Below are 20275 nucleotides of genomic sequence, written 5' to 3' on the forward strand. Positions count from 1 at the left end.
GTACCATTTTCGTGATATTAGTAAAAATACAATAAAAGTATTCAAATTACAGCAATTCACAACTTATTTATGAATTTTCGACATTGAACCATCCCACTCATTATATTCTACTCATATTTCGCTGAATCACTTTTGCGTAGAATGATACGTATACTGCTGTATACGTAAATGTATCTTATATGGAACTATTTATTTAGTAGAATAATAATTCAGTTTAATGAAACGGATCAGAAAACCTATATCTCGATATCTATGAAATCATAAAAGTCGTAATGGAACTTTTACTGCATCTAATAAAAACAACTTGGAAACCGTAATATAGGACTAGAATTATTTTAAAAGCGTAGGCGTAAAGTGCATTGGGTTAACTGTGATGCCAACAACTTACACATGGAATGGTTTTACATAACAAGACTGAAACAAGACAAGAATTATAATATATTGACTCATATATTCTTTTGTTAAACTCTTATTAGTTAGTAGTTTCATTCAATGAAAGAAATTATTATTCAGGTCGTCATTTCCCTTATATGCTAAAGTAAATTATTTAGATTATTAGATTGTGTAACCACTTACATATATTTATTATATCTATATATCTATACATATAGTAAAATGGTAGGAATCATCTATGGAATTTCAAAAACATCATCATCAATCCCTTTTTGGATATATATAGAGCGCTCACCCTCCAGCAGCCCTCACCCTCCAGCAAAGTGTCCTGGTACCCAGAAGACCACGGTCGCGGACTAAATGGGACCGCTTTACCAGGGCACTCACGGGGCTGGAGTTTACGGTCTTTGCTTCGACTGATGCCGAAGTCGAAGGGGCAGTGCAAGAGATCACCGGAACCATCAAAACGGCTCTCGACGAGGCCACCTCGACGCAACCCACGCCAACGATCAGCAGGGACCAACTGCCTATCTCGCTTCACGGAAAATACGCAAGAAAAGGCAGTTGCGTAAGCTCTGGGCACGTTCCAGGTGCCCGAGGGTGAAGTGCGACATAAACCGTCTTGCAGAGGAGGTGTCACGGGCGCTCGTGACTCTCGATGAGTGTGACTGGGAGGACACCATCGATCAAGCATCCGAACACGATACGAACCTGTACACCCTCTGCAAGAAATTAACCAGACGTGACCTGCCTGTCTACCCGCTCATGGATAGAGCGGGTAACAGAAGATACTCCGCCAAAGACAGGGCGGAAATCCTGGCGGAGTATATGGAAGAACTGTTCTCCCCCAATGCGCCAAATACGACCGATGCAAATGTCGTCCGCCATCACGCGGCAGTCCACGAAACGGTGGGAAGGTTCCTGTCGGGCCCCATTTCAGAGCTCCAGGGAGGTGATCTCATCTCCCTGTCTGAGCTCAGGAAGGAGGTTGCCCGCCTGCCTAAGCGGAAGGCCGCGGGACCCGACGGCATACCAACTGCCGCGCTGATGCAGCTGCCTACTGGATGCCTCGCAGCGCTCGCGAAGGCATTCAATGGGGTACTTCAGACCGGACACTTCCCCGTCGTGTGGAAGACCGGGAAGATCGTGGTCCTACCCAAGCCGGGGAAGGACCGTCGACTCCCGGGAAGCTACCGGCCCATCACGCTACTCTCGCACTTCGCCTAGCTGTTCGAGCGACTGCTGCTGCGGAGACTCGCGCCGCATCTGCCCATGCGCGAGGAACAGTTCGGCTTTCGCAGCAGCCACTCGACGTTGCTCCAGCTGGCGAGGGTCGTTAGCCACTTGGCCAGTGAGCTCAACAAGCTTTTTAACTGAGGTAGGGCACAGCAGGAATTTCCTGCTCAAAATATGGAGCAGCCCAACTGGGATAGTATCCCGACCTTACAGAAGATCACAGCAAAATAATACTTTTTTCAAGCAGTATTGTGTTCCTGTCAAAACCGCATGAAAATTCGTTCAGTAGATTTTGAGCGAATCGATCAATTTTTTATTTCAGTCACATAAAATGCTTCTTACACTGAGTAACTTTTTAAAAGACACAATGTAATATAATTTAATAGTTATTTTTATAAAACCTCGCTATACACCACATTTTTAGTTTTATTTTCAGGCTGTATATGTTTCATACAAACTATCAACCCCAATTAAACCCCCTTAGAGGTGGAATATCGTAAAATCCGTTCTTAGCGGACGTCTGCTAACTATAATCTACCTCCCTGCCAAATTTTATGTTTGTCCAACCTGGATGGATAGACCATCCAGCGGTTTTTGAGTTCTCGTGATGAGTGAGTTAGTGACCTTTCTCTTTTATATATATAGATTACGATGCATAATTTGGACACCTTGTCACCATCTATAAAGCATATATTTTAAATTTCAAGTCTGTTCCTTCAAAAACATAAGACTTTCATACAAATTTCCGACCCCCGCTTTATCCCTTTAGGGGTTGATCTTCGTAAAATCCGTTCTTAGCGGATGTCTACGCTTATAAGGAACCTACCTGCCAAATTTCAAGTATATAGCTTTTATACTTTCGGAGATTTCGTGATGAGTAAGTAAACCTACCATCCCCCGTTTTAACCCCAAACGGAGTTGATTTCTAAAGATACATTATTTGGACATCTTCTCATCATCTATAAAGCATACATTTTAAATTTCGAGTCTCTTACTTTAAAAACATGGGACTTTCACATAAACTTCCGACCCCCGTTTTACCCCCTTAGGGATCGAATTTCATAAAATCCGTTCTTAGCGGATGTCTACGCTCTATAAGGAGCCTTTTTGCTAAATTTCAAGTTTGTAGGTGTTATAGTTTCGGAGATTTCGTGATGAGTGAGTGATCTTTCGCTTTTGTATAATATATAGATATAGATATAGATTATAGAGACCTATATCCATACGACTTAGAAACTTGAAATTTGATACGAAATTTCTTTTTGTCGAGTAGAGGTCAGCTAAGAACGGATTTTAAGAAATTCCACCCATAACAAAGGGTTGCGAGGGGTTAACAATCGGAAATTCCCGTTTTTAAACTATAGCTCGTATCGACTACATATTTGGTAGGAATCTCCTATATGTGATGTAGAAAATGATCAATAAGCGGATTTTATTATAACTCATCCCCAATAAGGATTTTGGGGGGGTGGGTGTCAACAATGAATATTTTAAATGTAATGTAATGTATAATTATATAATGTACTGAACCATTTTTTATCAAGTTTTACAAGCATCTGCAATTTAGTCTGAATTGGAAGATAGGATAGTTTTTATCGCAATTGGACCCGATAGGTGGCGCTGCTATTGGTATGTAACTCAGAAACAACTGGACCCATTTTCATCAAGTTTTGTAAGCATCTATAATTTGATCCAACTTGGAAGACAGGGTAGTTTTTATCTCAATTGGACCCGGTAGGTGGCGCTACTATCGTTATGAAGCTCCGAAACTACTGAACCAATTTTTATCAAATTTTATAAGCATTTGTAATTTGGTCTAACTTGGGATATAGAGCGCTATCGGTATGTCAACTATCAAATTTGGTAGCTGTTTTCCGGGTAGGACAAGGTCTGGCGACTACTGCTATTCCACCTAGCTTTTGTATCTATATATATAAAATGAATGTTTGTCTGTATGTCCTTTATAGAATTGTAAACTATGCATTTGATCATGTCATTATCTTCATCAAAGTGTTGTGCATGAGCCCACAAAGGTTTCTGAATTGGTACGACAAAACAAAATATAAAAGCGCAGCAACGCTGACTAGTAACATATATACTGAAAAAACTTAGCCGTTTTGTATTTAATAAATAAATATAAAGCCCCAGGAATTGCGATATACATGAGATCGTTTTATGACAAACGCTAGTCAAAGAAATGAAATGAATGAATAAACGAGTAGGGTAAAGTGGGTTACTATTATTACGTGGGATTGTGTATGAGCTCGTTTATAATAATAGAAACTTGGGGTTTTGGGTGCAAGCTTATGCTGTCCACGGGCACAATACGATCCACGATCTGTATACTTTTGATGTGATAATGTCTTCAATTCAGATATGTCGGCATATTTCAAAATATTTTAACAGATGACAAAAAATTAAATGTCAAGTGATATTGTATTATTTTTTTTTTTTTTTATTCGAAAACCAACAGCGTTTCAATTCGTATATATATAACATTTAACATAATATTAACAATAATAAGGCCAGTAATAGGTTTTCCTATCTATACATCTTAGTACTGTTACAAAAGGGCAGTATTAAGAGCCGATATCAAAATGACTTGAAAAACAAAACAAAATTAAAGTTAATAGGATAGCCACATAAAGGATAGTAACATAAAAGATACATGACCCATCACATTAAGAATCACAAACTAACAACAAGACGTAGAATAAGTACAGTGAGTCCAAACGTATACAAATAGCCAATGTAACATAATTTTTTTAAATAATTACCAACAGACATTGCAATTTTATTCATTTGTATAGATAATAAAACTTTGTAGTATATAACAAACACAACAACATCTACATGCAGACTTATAACTTGTATGTAGCTATTACATTTATTTCGCTTATAATGATTGCTTATGAGATTCCTAATTTACTCTTTTAAAATTTTTCTTAAACTTTTTTTTTAATTGAGATTTTGAGTTTATGTCCTTACACATCTCATTAAACAGACGCGGCAGTCTAGACAGAACAGAATTGGCTGAGTAATGGGTACTACATTTGGTCACATATAGGAGTGGTATATGTCGGGTACGACGCTTGGATGCACAATATGATATTGCTCCTACAAGCTCGGGACAATCCACGCGGCCATGGACAATATCATACAATTAAGAAAGACTAAGCATTTTGGGACGTTCCTCTAGTGTTAGAAGATTATTTAGGTGGCAATTTTTAGAATAAGATAGGGAAGGTTATCGACTTCGTTACAGAATGTGTTTGATAAATTTTTTTTGGACCCTTTCTAGACGATCAATATAAATGTTATATTGTGGGGACCAGATAGGATACGCATACTAGAGAACACTAATTATATTTCGAATAAAAGTATATAAATCCGATAGAAAACATATATATATATATATGTTTTCTATCGGATTATATATATATACGTAACTTATTGTTTACTGATACTATTACTATTGTGACATAAATTGTATCCAAATAATTATACATACAAATATGTGTAATATATAGCTAATGAACTATGTATGAATAGTATATTGTTGTTTTATCGAATTCAATTAGCGAGTTTGGTTTTCTATCTTATTAATTTCAAATTTATTGGAAAACAAAAAAGTTAGACAGTTAAGACATTGATTTTAATTTCTACTAAAAATATTTCATGAACAACTGAATCAACTTCCGTAGCGAATTTTCCATTACCAGTGCATAAACAATTTTATTAACACATCAAGGAGCTTACTCGATCGAGAGAGATCAAAGGTATATAAGTATAAAAATCAACTAGCGTAAGCGGTTAGGTATATACTTGAGAACATTTTTGATGGCAGTTTAATATAAATATTCCTAATGTAACATAACATGAACAGATATTTTTATCTTTTCACAAAATAATAAATTAAAAGGGCAAAGTAGTCAATGTATAGACATGATCACAAGAAGAACGAATCTACGTCTGAACATCACAGATGCATACAACCACAGACACGCACACACATATACACATATATATAGATAATTGTGTTTGCAGACAAACGAAAAAAAACCGACTTCATTACATCGACAAGTAGGGGAGAGAGGGGCTTGTTGTAACATTTTTCATGAAAACTAATATATCTTGAAATCTATTGATTATATTGCTACTAAATAAAGATGGATGGATGCTGTAACTATTCCTCTACCCAATAAAGTAAAAATAATACCATAACTATTAGTCATTATTTTACAATCAATTATTTTCTAGAAGAAGTGCGGTGTTACAACTTACCTCGTGCTTGGGGCAAGTTGTAACATCTACCGGGGCAAGTAGTAACGACAAAAAAAAAACGACACTAATACCTGTAATCATTTATTCTTTGTTTATTTTTAACAAAATTGACACCTTTTGAAAGTAGGTATTATGTAATTCTTATCAAAAATCAACTCAAATAGACTTTTAAGTAATCAACGCCTAAAAATTAAATAATTAACTGTTTTATGTACTTAAACACTATTTATAATCATCATTGCACTTTTATATTACAGTAAGTAATTAAATTATTTATATGTAAGGTATGCTTCGTAATTATCTCTTTTTAATATCTATCTAACAAAGTATTGTACTTATATAAGAATCAACATTTGGTAGGTTTTATTATAATTAAATTCAGTCTTCATCTGAGCAACAATTAATACAAATAAAAGAAATAGTGTCTCTTGTAACACATCCCTACATGTGCCCAAATCTTACAAATGATACACTCTACCCAATTTTCTTTATTTGAATCTGTGTAAGCTTCACCACATACCAGACAATATGTATCTATATAGAGAGATACGTGACATAATCCGAAAGTCTGACTAGCTTTCCGAATACTGCATTTTTTTTCTAAAACTTTAGCTGCCGCTAACTCGTACACTTCTTGGCTTTGTGTTGCCCGCTCTGACTTTCTTTTATACACCCTCATTCTGGAAGAACATAACTTGGGGCATATTGTAACACGTTACATCAAGCCTGGAATTTTGTTACAACTAGCCCCAGGTTTTTGTTACAACTAACCCCATGGTATGATTTTTAACATTTATCAACATAACTATTTAAACAATTTAGCAACCTTAAAAACTGTTACACATTATCAAAGATAGATAAATTTGTATGTAAATAAGATATAGAAAGTCTGAAATTAGTCGATATTAATAATGCAAACCAAAATTTTACGACAGTACAATTTTATATTACCTGGCAAAAATGATGCGCGTGCACAATTTCGCTCATTGCGCCGGCTGGCGGGACACTGGCTATGGCAACATGATGCAGCGCGGTTTATAGGTTAAATCGAGTCAAAGAAATGCGTTAATAAAGTTTAAGATCCTAGTGAAAAGAGCCTGTTACTACTTACCCGTGTTACAACAAGCCCCTCTCTCCCCTAATACAACGTAGATCGACGAAAAAATAGTCAAGTAACTATGCGTTATCAAAGATTACTCAAAAAGTAAATTTAAATATTTAAATATTTATTTCCGTATTTACACAACATATTCAAGTAACAAGTGACAAAAAAGGAACAATCAGTTTCTAGGTTTAATTTGAAAGCAATTACTATTTTGATCTCTACTTCTCCTAGCTAGGTAGCTGAGCTATCTGTATTAAGGAGAAGAGATTTGCCTCCCAAGAATTCTACAATTTTTACTTTTCATTAGTTTGCCACGAGTTGTTCAGAGTTCAAAGTTACATTATAGATTATAAAGTTACATTACATTCTACAAAAGATAACATACATAATTTTTAATATTAAGTAGGTTAAGCGTGAAATAATAAAAAACAAAAAACAAATAAAAACAAAAAAAAATGAAATAAAATAGTAATTTTGTAACAGATATGTCTGCATGATTTCAACTAAGAGTTACCAATATGTATTTGTGTGTGCGTGTATGTAAGTGTGTGTTGGTATATGTGTATGTTTGTGTTGGTGTGTATGTTTGTGTTTCTGTGTATGTTTGTGTGTGTGCAAGTATGCTGATATGTCTTTTATCAGGAAATTTGGTGGATGCACTACATGGTGACCGAATTAAGCAATCAGTTTGAGGAGTTCTTCAGTTTCGTCATAAGTTTTAGAAAGAAGTAAGGAACGGACGGTTCTTTTGCAAGTTGCATAGGGTAAGGAATAGATAGGTAATTTTATATTTAGTTTATTATACAGATATGGCCCGAGAAAATAATTATATCGTTTTGTGAAGGCATAATTCGACTGTGGGATAGTACAAATCTTGTCTTTTCGTCGTTTTCGGATCGGAATAAAGGGGGTCTTTCTGTGTTGCATAAGAATAGTCTGTAAAATATAGTGCTGTCTGACGTTGAGAACATTCCATGTTTTGTAAAGTTCTGTAGTTGGGTAAATAATAGGCTTAAATGTGGCTACCTTCAATATTGCTCTGTGGGCTATTTCCAGCGGTTTTATTGCGGAAGAAGCAACGCCACCCCAACATGCAATGCAGTAGGTAATAATTGTTTGACATAAGGCATAATAGACTGTGCGTATTACATAACAGTTGGCAATATGTCGTAGGTTTTTAAAAATATAAATTAGTTTCCTGACCCTAGTTGTAAGAAGATTAATGTGTGTTTTAAAGTTAAGAGTTTTGTCTATGTATATACCTAAGTATCGTATATTATCAACGGTGGCTATGAGAGGACATTTGCATGCTGTGTCTATTTGTGAGTATGCGTGACAGGAGTGAGCTTTTAATATGATAGGAGTTTGGGGTTGTGATTTTGGTGAAATAGAAAAAGTTATAAATTTTGTTTTTGATGTATTTAATGTAAGAGTATGAGAAAGAAGCCAATCATATGCAGAACTAAGACCGTTTTGAGCAATAATCTGAACTTCAGCCCACGAGTTTCCATAAAAAGTTAGTGCTGTGTCATCAGCAAAAGACACTATTTTTAAATTAGGGGTGTACAAATTACATAAATCATTTATGTAGGCTAAAAACAACGTAGGACCAAGAATACTGCCTTGTGGCACTCCACAGGTTATTGAAATTTCATTGCTAAAATAGTTACCCAGTTTAACCATTTGTGTCCGATTTGTCAGGTAGCTTTGAAATAAGTCCAATTGTAAACCTCTTACTCCCAACATGTCTAATTTTAATAACAGTTTGGACTTAGGAATGGTGTCGAAAGCCTTAGCAAGGTCAAGAAATATGGTAAGCACTTTGTTGTGGTTATTTAATTTGTTAATGATGAAGTCCATAAGGTCTTGAACTGCATCAGAGGTACTTCTATTCCGTCTAAAACCGAATTGTTGTGGAGAAATCAAATTAAACTTTTCAAGGAAATCTACTAATCTATTATTTATTAAACGCTCGAGAACTTTCGATAGAGAAGTAAGAACCGCTATAGGGCGATAATTATTAAAAGATTTTACATCACCTCCCTTAAAAATTGGATGAATAATTGCCTTTTTGAATGCTGTCGGAAAAATGCCAGTCTGGAAGCACAAGTTGAAAATATAACATAACACTGGTGAAAGTAATGAAGAGTATCTTTTTAAAGTAGCAGGTACTCAAAAAGTAGTTATCAGATCTCGATAAAATTTAAATGTGACCACATGATAAACATCAGCTTTTGATTAAATTAAAAATTATCAAAATCGGTACACCCAGTAAAAAGTTATGCGGATTTTTGAGAGTTTCCCTCGATTTCTCTGGGATCCCATCATCAAATCCTGACTAATCAAATCCTAAATCGGACCAAATGACATACACCACCTTTCGATTAAAAAAAAATTGTCGAAATCGGTCCACCCGGTCAAAAATTCTAATGTAACATATATTAAAAAAAAGTCGAATTGAGAAACTCCTTCTTTTTTAGAAGTCGGTTAAAAAGCACACGAGCGCGCGAGCATGTACTCACAAAGGCACACATTACAAAACTTTTTTGTACTTTTTTCTGGCTGCATTACACTGTCAAGAACTGTGTAGAGGGTAATAGATATTATAAAAGAATGTAATTTTACTCATAATGAAAGTAGTACATTATAGTTTTTTTTTAATGAATAAACATTAATAATTTAGGAGCATACTCTTCGAAGAAAACAAAAATAGCTTTCTACATACATATCACAGTCTTATTTTTTAAGATGCTCCGACACGTGATGTAGAATTCATTTAAGAGTTAGATATTCTTTAATGTCAATGTAGGTTCGTTAAATTTGCTTGTAATAAATAAAATACTTGACCTTGCCGCCGAGTGTCTTAATACATTTATCTACTTAATAAAATTCTAACACGTAGTGGCGAAGCATTCAGTACCATAAAAATATCCACTAGAAAATTGCTTTTAAATTAATTTTTATTTTCACTTTTTGACCACAGCATCGTCTAGGTAAACGGCTATTTATATTTAACTCCAGACATCGCATTAATAAGCAGTAATTTTACTAAAGTACTTAGTATTATTTTACGTTACGAATTCACAAAACTTAAAAGATTTTACAAACGCTTGCTTGATTTTTGAAAGATTTTTAAATAAATAACATTTTGCCTTATCGTTTTCTACTCAAATCTTTATAAATTTTATTCACCTTAATCTATTTATACCTTACGGTTTATCTTTAAAACGGAATAACGAATTTAATTGTAATTATTTATATAGGAGGAATCACAGTTTTAAATTTATTTTAATGGATAACTTTTTTTAAATATACAATTAGTACATATATACTCGTATAAAAGAAAATCAGATATAATCATTCGAATTACTGACCATTAATGAGTAATAGTAGTAATTTAAAAAATTGAATAGCACTGAGTGTATAAACGGCGTATTTTTCCTGGGCTTAAGACACTAAAACAAATAATTATGCAAGATTCTCGTGTCACAATGTTAGTTACCAAACTCATCCGAAACGAGTGGAGCGATTTTTATGAAATTTTGTGTGCGTATCGGGTAGGTCTGAGAACCGGGCAATATCTATTTTTCATATATATGACAAAACAATGTTTGCATGGGAAATAAACTAGCTGACAGACCTTCTCTTCACTTGCAAACTGCCAAACGGGTCAAGTTAAAATAATCTACGTTTTCTGAATTTTTCCAATTTTATGGCCTGTTTTCTTAACAATTTATTTTGTAAGAATCCGAAGTATAAGAATAATAAGAAGAATACGAAGTATAAGAAAACTTAATTAAAATAAATTAAACTAAGAAACTTTTTAAGAACGTGCTTATATTTTAAATACACTAAAAAATAAAATAAAGTTTTCCCTTAAAAGTTTTAAGATCAACATATAACGTCATTACACAATTTATTAATGATATAATAGTTTGTAGCGAAATACAAGTACTCGTATTCACTTAATTTAAATATGGTAAAAATTAAAATCAATTAAATTAAGTTATTTAATTTACTTGTATTATATACGCAACTAAACTTGACTTCAAAATCGTAAAAAAAGTTAGTTAAAGATCTTTACGATCTTTACAAGTCCGCCACATTGGATATAGAGCAACATCGCTTTGTTTTTCGAGTTCGTCGTGGTATCGAGTGCATTAAAAATAACCAGTCCGAGTTATTCTAGTGTCTAATCCTAGTTTCAAGTTATTCTCAGCAAGCCCTTTCATTTGATACCCATATTGTAGGAGTGCATTAAAAATAACTACTCCGTCATCTTGGGTATTGACACCATGTTGAATTTAGAATGAAATCCCATAACTCAACATGCATGTCTCCAAATTAAACGTGCATACAAAGTTTCAGCTTAATCGGTCAATATCACTATCAAGATACATGCTTCAACATTGACTTGCAAGATTCCACCTTAAAAAAAACATATCTACATTGCAAGTTAAATAAAAGCTTTTAAAAATAGCGTAAGTGGTCCTCCCATCAGTCTCAAGTTTTGCGCTTAGCAAAACATTTATTAACTCATTTTATTTAAATAGATAAATATCAGAAAATAGCGCATAGTACTTTTAACAATATGTGATGAGTAGCTTACAGAAACAAAGAGTCTACAGGTATATAAACGACATCACATAATTATTTAGACATTTGAAATTTTATAAGAAAAAAAAAATCATTTGTACTGAGACCAAAAAAGACATTTAACAGATATTTTGTATGATATAATAATAATATTAGAAACATGTGCATTGCAGTTAACATATATTTATAAATTAGACAATTATAAGCAACACGATAATAGTAGATACATTTATTACATTGCAATTTATCATGGGAACATAACAGTAGTCAATGACAAAAATAAAATTATGCAACAGCTACATAATAGCATCGTCATCGTAAACATTTTTTTGTAAATTGTTGGTAATTGATTTATTTATTTATTTTTAATGAAAATAAACAATATATAATATTTTTTATAAAATAGCACATTTTTGAATATCATATCAATAGAAGAAGAGAAGAATAGAATTCCTAATGTGTTGGTAACACAAAAATAAAATCGTACATATTAAAATAGTACATATTTGGAAAATAAGTACGTGGCATAGATGCGCCTTAAAACCAAGCAAACTTCATGAGTCAAAGAGATTAGAGGAGTGTGAAATTATTTAATTTAAAGATTACATTAAAAATATAATAAATAAAAGAATTGTATCGATCAATAAGAATGTTAACTAAAATTTAAATTAAAAATGTAAAAAAAAAGTTATGGTAATAATTATAATTATAATTTCAAATACGATTAGCCTTACCCTTAGACAAAATATTTTTAATATGAGAATTACATTTGCTCAATGAAAGATTAAATATATCACAATCCAGAAACAACTTGTTGTACTTATTACAACTTCTATTCATAAATAAATTTCGTGCGAAATTAGTTCTGGTTGCCGGAACGCAGAATGTCTCCCTACGTCTAGAACTAATTTGTGGACGATGGAAAAATAATCTCGAGAGCAGATAAGGCGAACCAACATGACTTTTTATAATTTTAAGCCGTACTGTACTTGGTCTCGTTGAACGAGTCAGTCAGTGGCATTCATCATTGTAAGACCGCCTGCTTATCCGACTTTCTCTAACTGGAAGTTATGACAATATATTCGTTTTTTATTTCTATAAATTGTTATTTTTTTTATATATATAGTGCTGCAAAATGATGATAATGATATGAACGGCAAGATGGGTTCCCCTATCGGTACAATTACGATTTAGCCTGTAACATCCCACTGCTATCCACTATAGGCCCCTTTCCCTATATAGGAGAAGGATCCGAGCTTACTTCATAACGCTTGTCGTCTGCGGGTTGGCGTATACATTTCCTACAATGAGTAGCAATCGCTATCGAATTTACATATATGGTAACGACCGGGACCGACAGCTTAACGTGTTCTCCGAGACACGGTAAGGAGACCCATAAGGACAAACAACCAGGTCGGAAATTATTATTTGTACAAACACAAATATCCACTCCGAGCGGAAATTAAACCAGTGACCGCCTTTTTTTAGGCTCTGCCGACACGGCACATGCACCATTACACCAGAGCGGTCGTTATACATTACAGCAGTCAGTTCTTCTGGCCACATCCATGTAAGATATTAGGGAGCCATTCTAGAAAGAAGTGTGGAAAGAGACCAATAGAAAGTGGCAATATTGGACTCGCAGTGAACAGGCCGAAAACCAAAGTCCCCATCTTCCTATAGGAAGTAGAGACGTGGACCACCTTGGCCCGAGAAAGGCAAAGGATCAATGTATTCGAGATGTGGTGCTAGTGACGGATGCTGAAGATTATATGGACATTAAAACGCACTAATGTATTGATTCCAACCCAATTCCGAATAACCGCCAACAACGCATTCTTTCCTATTTCGGATCCATAACGCGCAGAGACAATAAAAACCTGAAAAGGCTGTCATGAGGGCAAAATATAGCGCGGCCGTTCACCAGCAAGAGGGATCGATCTGATAAAAGACTTGAATTCGATAAAGACAGGACATCTGCACCAAATGCAACCCCGCATGCAGATGGTAGGGCACAGCAGGAATTTCCTGCTCAAAATATGGAGCAGCCCGACTGGGGTAGTACGTCGACCTTACAGAAGATCACAGCTAAATAATGCTGTCTTCAAGCAGTATTGTGTTCCTGTTGGTGAGTAAGGTGACCAGAGCTCATGAGAGGGGATAGGTGATTTGGTCGGCAACGCGCTTGCGATGCTTCTGGTGTTGCAGGCGTCTATAAGCTACGGTAATCTCTTACCATCAGGTGAGCCATACGCTTGTTTGCCGACCTAGTGATATAAAAAAAACCCCCAATGCTGACCACAATCCTCAGATACGAGGAACCAAATCCAGAGAGAGAGTATAAAATCACGTGTTTAGGGGGATAAAGATATTAAAAGTGTATATTCAATTAATAACATATTTGCCAAAAAGTAATAAATTCAATCTAATTAAAAAAAAAAACAACTATCAAAATAACTATAGATAAAATGTAACAAAATAAAATACATATATCTCACGTAAACTTTTAGTAATTGTAGTGGAGATGCATTCAATTCTTGTGCTTATTCTGCTCCATAGAAGTTGTTATAACTCTTGTATTTGAGCAGCGGAGGTCTCTGCGTATGAGTTTATTTACCCTCTTGGAAAAGCCTTCTGTTCTGGCGAAGCTACTTGAGCAGCATGCATTTCGTGTCTCCGCTTCATCAGATCCAAGTTTTTTGGGAGAAAGTTTTGATTACTTTACTGATCTGATTGAAGGAAAGTGTCTTCGAACCAGTGTGTAAACCATTTTCACCACGTTTTCGATCATCTCATCCACGTTGCTACTGGTTTCCAACGAATCAAATCGATTTTGGATTTACAGTTGGAACTGCTCGGAGCCACATATTATTCGGAGTAGCGTAAGTCAGAAAGTAGATTTCATCAAGCAGGTCCGTTCTTTATGGAGGCATATATTCAGAGTGCCCAGATCCCAGATCAAACAGTGTCTCAGAAGGAGTTCTAAAACCAAGCATTCTAAGCTACTTAATAAACAAATAACGTCAACAAAGCGTATAAACAAACCAACGACAATACCACTATTAACTTAGATTCATAGCAACCAATACCCCCCTCCTCAAAGATGCAACATTCAATCAATTTCAACTAAGCAACGAAAACCATCTTCCAATCCGGCTGGTCACCGTGGAAGATTAAGACCAAAACCCTCTATAGAAGCCATCTCAAACCTCTTCTATAATAAGAAAAGAGACACAAACCCAAGAAATACTTAACGAAAAAGAAGAAAGATCAGCTCGTCATATAGTAACTTACAACGTCGGAAGTTTATCAAATTATGAACGCTTAATTGAACTTAGCTCTTTAGAGGAGGCCCTCACTTGAGGAGGGGTTCATCCAAGACAAACTTCTATATTATATCTAGATTTAAACAGTTTTCTAAAATAAGTGAAATATGTGTAAATAACATCATTATTTTTCTTGTCTTATTCTTTTTTTCTTAAACTATGTATGTATTTTACTTTTTGCATGGAATAAAAGGCATTTTATTATTAATTTATTATATTCAGAGTGCCTCGTAACAGCTGGGGGTCGCTGTCAGTTTTAAGTCTATTAACCACTGATTACCTTTTATCCGCTATAATGAAATCTATCTCATTTCTCGTCACAGTATCGTAACACTGTCATATCCATCACCTTTGAGGCTTCTTCTCGAAAAAGGTGTTTATCAAAAAGAATTTCTATGATTTTATTAATTTTTATTTTTATTTGTTTTATCAATTTTTTAATTTCTATAATTCTTATTTTTATTTCTTCAATCTAGAATTTTCACAAACCCTGAAACACGTATTTATTCATTTTGTATCAGTAGCCTCAAAACAATGTTATTAATCTTTAACATCAAAAATAACAAACTATCATACAAATTTTAAACCTGTATTTCACCCCCTTAAGATTAGAGTTTCCACATATGCGGAAAGACTTATTTACTCATTAAAATCAGTAGGCCAAAAAATTAATGTCATATTTCTTATCTAAAAAATTATGGAACATCTATACAAATATGACTATTTACAAAACTATGTTTTGTTAAAATAAATGTATGTAAGTTCCTTTTATAGTAGTTTAATTTTAAATTGTCTTAATCTGGCAATATTTTAATTAGACAAGTTGACTCAAAAGTTTTATGACCTTCTTATGTTTATTAAAAGGGATAAGCCTCTTTAATTAAGGAAGAAAGAAACTCTGTAATGTAACCTTATACTTTGTATCTGTTATACGACTTTGGCGCCTTTCATCTTGCCTATTTGGACTATCTGATATTTTTATATTTATGTATCTGATATTTTTATATTTATGTATCTGATATTTTTTATATACTTTGATATTTAGTGCTCGGTCTATTATTTTAGTTGTTTTTTTTTAAAACGCCGCTGGGTGGCTTTAGTGTTTGTCTATAAAACATTCAATGACACCCACTGTCGGGGTTCCGGAAATACAACATACAAGCCCAAATACACCCAGGTCAAGAAAACACCTTAATGACCTGTAAAAATGTTGGCCATGTGCGAGGATTGAACCCGCGGCCGTTAACGCAACAGTCAATACTGTATTCGTTGTGCCATTGCGTCGTCAAATGATTAAATAAAAACTAAAAATGAAAATTGTAAATATAATATTAGTGCTAGTTTCTTTAAATATGTTTTCGTTAAGAAAAAGTTGATTTGCTTCAATAGATGATAATTAACGAAAAAAGCTTACAAATCTCCAGTGACACTGTGGACTAGCAACTTCTAACATTAGAACGTTTAAATAGATAAACAAATCCATCAAAAAAAATGTAGATAAAGAAAAAGCGTTGGTAATTTACTATTTTCAAAATCACGCAGAAACAAGGGCAGTTACAATTTATTTATCAATGTCGTAGTTATTTAAAAGAACATCCGATACATTTATTTTAATACTTGGCCGAACACTTGTTCTCTAAATTTTATATTTCAAGACATTTGAGTGAAAGCATAAGAAAATGCGTAGGACGTGCGGAAAGATATACATATCAAAAAAACTTAAATAGGGGCGAAAAGATCGCTTGGCGCGATTTTACTTTATAATAGTTGTATTTAAAATAATGTAGCTTGGTTGATAAAACGGCTCTTCATTCTTCGTCTCCGGACATCATATTCGTACATTTTAACCAACTTCCAAATTTTGGTCGGTGTCTGACTTTTGGTCGGTGGACTCACGTCTGCATTAGGGATACTAAAATAGAATCATTAGTTCTCTTAATGTAAGCTGCAGTTGTGTAACAAGTAAACGATCAGTAATAAAACTAAAAATCGGAATAACACAAGCACGGGGACTATAAGCCTGTGGACATACCTTTATATATAAAAAAAACCGACTTCCAAAGAAGGAGGAGGTTCTCAATTCGACTGCATTTTTTTTAAATATATGTTACTTCAGAACTTTTGACTGGGTGGACCGATTTCGACAAAAAAAAAGTAATCGAAAGGTGGTGTGTGTCATTTGGTCCCATTTAAATTTTTATACTTTTCGAGTTATATTTAATAATGCGTTTTTACTTGACGCTTTTTTCGTCAACCTACGTTGTATTATACCGCATAACTTTTTACTGGATGTAAAGGAGATATCTCTTGTTTGGTACCATGATAAGAAAACCAGGATCTGATGATGGGATCCTAGAGAAATCGAGGGAAACTCTCGAAAATCCGCATAACTTTTTACTGGGTATACCGATTTTGATAATTTTTAATTTAATCCAAAGCTGATGTTTATCATGTGGTCACGTTTAAATTTTATCGAGCTATGATAACTAACTTTTGAGTAATCTTTGATAACGCGTAGAGTCTTGACTATTTTTTTGTCGATCTACGTTGTATTACTTGTCGATGTAATTGATGTCAGTTTTTTTTCGTTTGCGTGCAAGCACAATTATTAAAATTTTGTATTAAATTCAGGCTACTTTTATATACCTTTTGTGTTACACACTTACATCACTAAGAAGTATTGTATATAGATAATTTGATACCGGCCTTTTCAGGAAAAAAAGGTTACATGGAAAGAACATGGGAAAAGATATAATATATGAATCTGCTGTTTTAATTATTTTCATTAACTTTGTGATTGTGTTTGTTCGTGACCAAAAAACTGACTTCAATTTGTATCGAAGAGTAATCTATAATTAATATATATAAAAGCGAAAGGTCACTCACTCATCACGAAATCTCCGAAACTATAACACCTACAAACTTGAAATTTGGCAGGTAGGCTCCTTATAAGACGTAGGCATCCGCTAAGAACGGATTTTACGAAATTCGACCCCTAAGGGGGTAAAATGGGGGTTGGAAGTTTGTATGAAAGTCCTATGTTTTTGAAGTAAGAGACTTGAAATTTAAAATGTAAGCTCTATAGATGGTGAAAAGGTGTCCAAATTATGTGTCTTTAGAAATCAACTCCCTTTTGGGATTAAAACGGGGGATAGTAAGTTGACTCACTCATCACGAAATTTCTGAAACTGTAACATCTATAAGCTTGAAATTTGGCAGGTAGGCTCCTTATAAGGCGTCAACATCCGCTAAGAATGAATTTTACGAAACTTGAGCCCTAAGGGGGTAAAACGGGGGTTGAAAGTTTGTATGAAAGTCCCATGTTTTTGAAGTAAGAGACTTGAAATTTAAAATGTATTCCTTATAGATGATGAGAAGGTGTCCAAATAATGTATCTTTAGAAACCAACTCCTTTTTGGGGTTAAAACGGGGGATGGTAGGTTGACTCCCTCATCACGAAATCTCCGAAACTATAACAGCTACAAACTTGAAATTTGGCAAGTAGGTTCCTTATAGGGCATAAACATCCGCTAAGAGCTTTTATGAAACTCAACCCTTAAAGGGATAAAACGGGGGTTGGAAGTTTGTATGAAAGTCTTATGTTTTTGAAGTAAATAATAATACTAAATTGTGCCTTTTAAAAAGTTACTCAGTTTGATAAGCATTTCAAGTGACTGAAATAAAAAAATAATTTGCGTTAAATATCTTAATAGTAATGCATATCTTCATAACCACGAGGACGTACTCGCGGGGAACAGTAAGTGTATTATAAAGTCCCCAAAAGTGTATGTGATCGATTCGCTCAAAATTTACTGAACAGATTTTCATGCGGTTTCACCATTGGAGAGAGGGCTCCACCATTGGCAAGAGGAAGGTTTATGGAACGGCTAAGCCATTTTTGATGAGAGTTTCACTGGAAGTTTGCTGGGAAAATTTTGTGACACACTAATTTCAACGCGGGCGAAGCCGCGGGCACAGCTAGTACTATATATAATATTCAATTAAATATTCTATACCTATTAGGGGTAAATCAAAAAGTACTTGACAGATCTTGATCTAATTAAAATGGGACTACATGACGAGCACCAGATTTCGATTTAAAAAAAGAATAATTAAAATTAGTGTACCCAGTAAAATGTTAAAACACAAAAATAAAATGAAAAAAAGTAAGTTAAAGTAATACACAAAAAAATACAGTCGTATTGAGAACTTTTTCCTAAGTCGCTTAAAAATAACTAAACCTTTATTAAATAATTACTCTCCGAAAGATAAGCTGCACCATAATAAGTTTTTAAATATTTTCCAATAATCTACAGCTACAACAGACAACAACAACAGTTTAACAGAAGTTAAAATTTCCCTTATAATTAACTCGGACAGACTCTTACGTTCCGCGTAACAGGTTCGGTAGCAAACAATATTTAATACTACTAAATTATCTGAAAGAAATATGATATATAAAAACTGAAATTGTACAATATATATACCAACTCGCAGCTGAGCAGCGTGTTGGATTAAGCTTCGACCCCTCTTTTACATAGAGAAAAAAGCCTATAGTCAAACAGATAGGTTAAGTTCGAACCATCAACACAATAATCTATTCGAAAAAAAAAAAACTATGAAATTTTTGTCTCCTAATCTTTTTTGCACTGTGGATGTTGAAATAAAATGAAAATTATATTTCACTTTTGTCAATCCCTAAAATTCGATGATTGGTCAAATTTAATCCCGAAATTTTTGATACTAAAAATAGAATCTCTAATCTTGAAGATTATGACATCAATGCTACTTATAACTATCATCAATGACACTAACTTTATTTATTAACATTAAAATAATTATTTAGGTACTTGAGGTTTTATATAAAATAGATAATAAAATTAAGTTATTTTCGTTAAAAACATTTAATTTACTTAATTTCATAATTAATTTTTAATTATGAATTGCGTTCCTAGGAATAAGTACATTGAATTTTATTTCTGTCAATTCAGTCAAATACATATGCAATTCTACATGTAGGTAGCATTTGCTGTGTGTTGCCAACCTCGGCATAGTCACTTGCGTCATCCACTCTATTCGAAAGTCCAATTTAAAAATAGGTTAACGGTCGTTTTCGCAAAATACACACTTCTAAATATACATCTTGAACCTTTCTTTCCTAACATATAAACGTGTAATGCTCTCAAAATCTAGTTTTTAACTTTACGGTCTTAAATGGACAGACATAAAAACGTAAATATTAACTTTATGTCTTGTATTAAAATATAAATCATTAGTGGGAATCATATAGCATACGAAAACTTCTGTATAATACAGCTACCATCTAATAGAAAAA

The 20275-nt window shown here is 33.9% G+C and overlaps 1 protein-coding gene across 1 annotated transcript in view; it reads left to right on the forward strand.

Moving 5' to 3' along the window:
* The window catches only part of LOC123658548 (D-beta-hydroxybutyrate dehydrogenase, mitochondrial), a 72126-nt gene that overhangs the window by 23301 nt on the left and 28550 nt on the right, over nucleotides 1–20275 (forward strand). The window lies entirely within an intron of this gene.

The sequence above is a fragment of the Melitaea cinxia genome, chromosome 12 (assembly GCF_905220565.1).
Source record: "Melitaea cinxia chromosome 12, ilMelCinx1.1, whole genome shotgun sequence".
NCBI lineage: Eukaryota > Metazoa > Arthropoda > Insecta > Lepidoptera > Nymphalidae > Melitaea > Melitaea cinxia.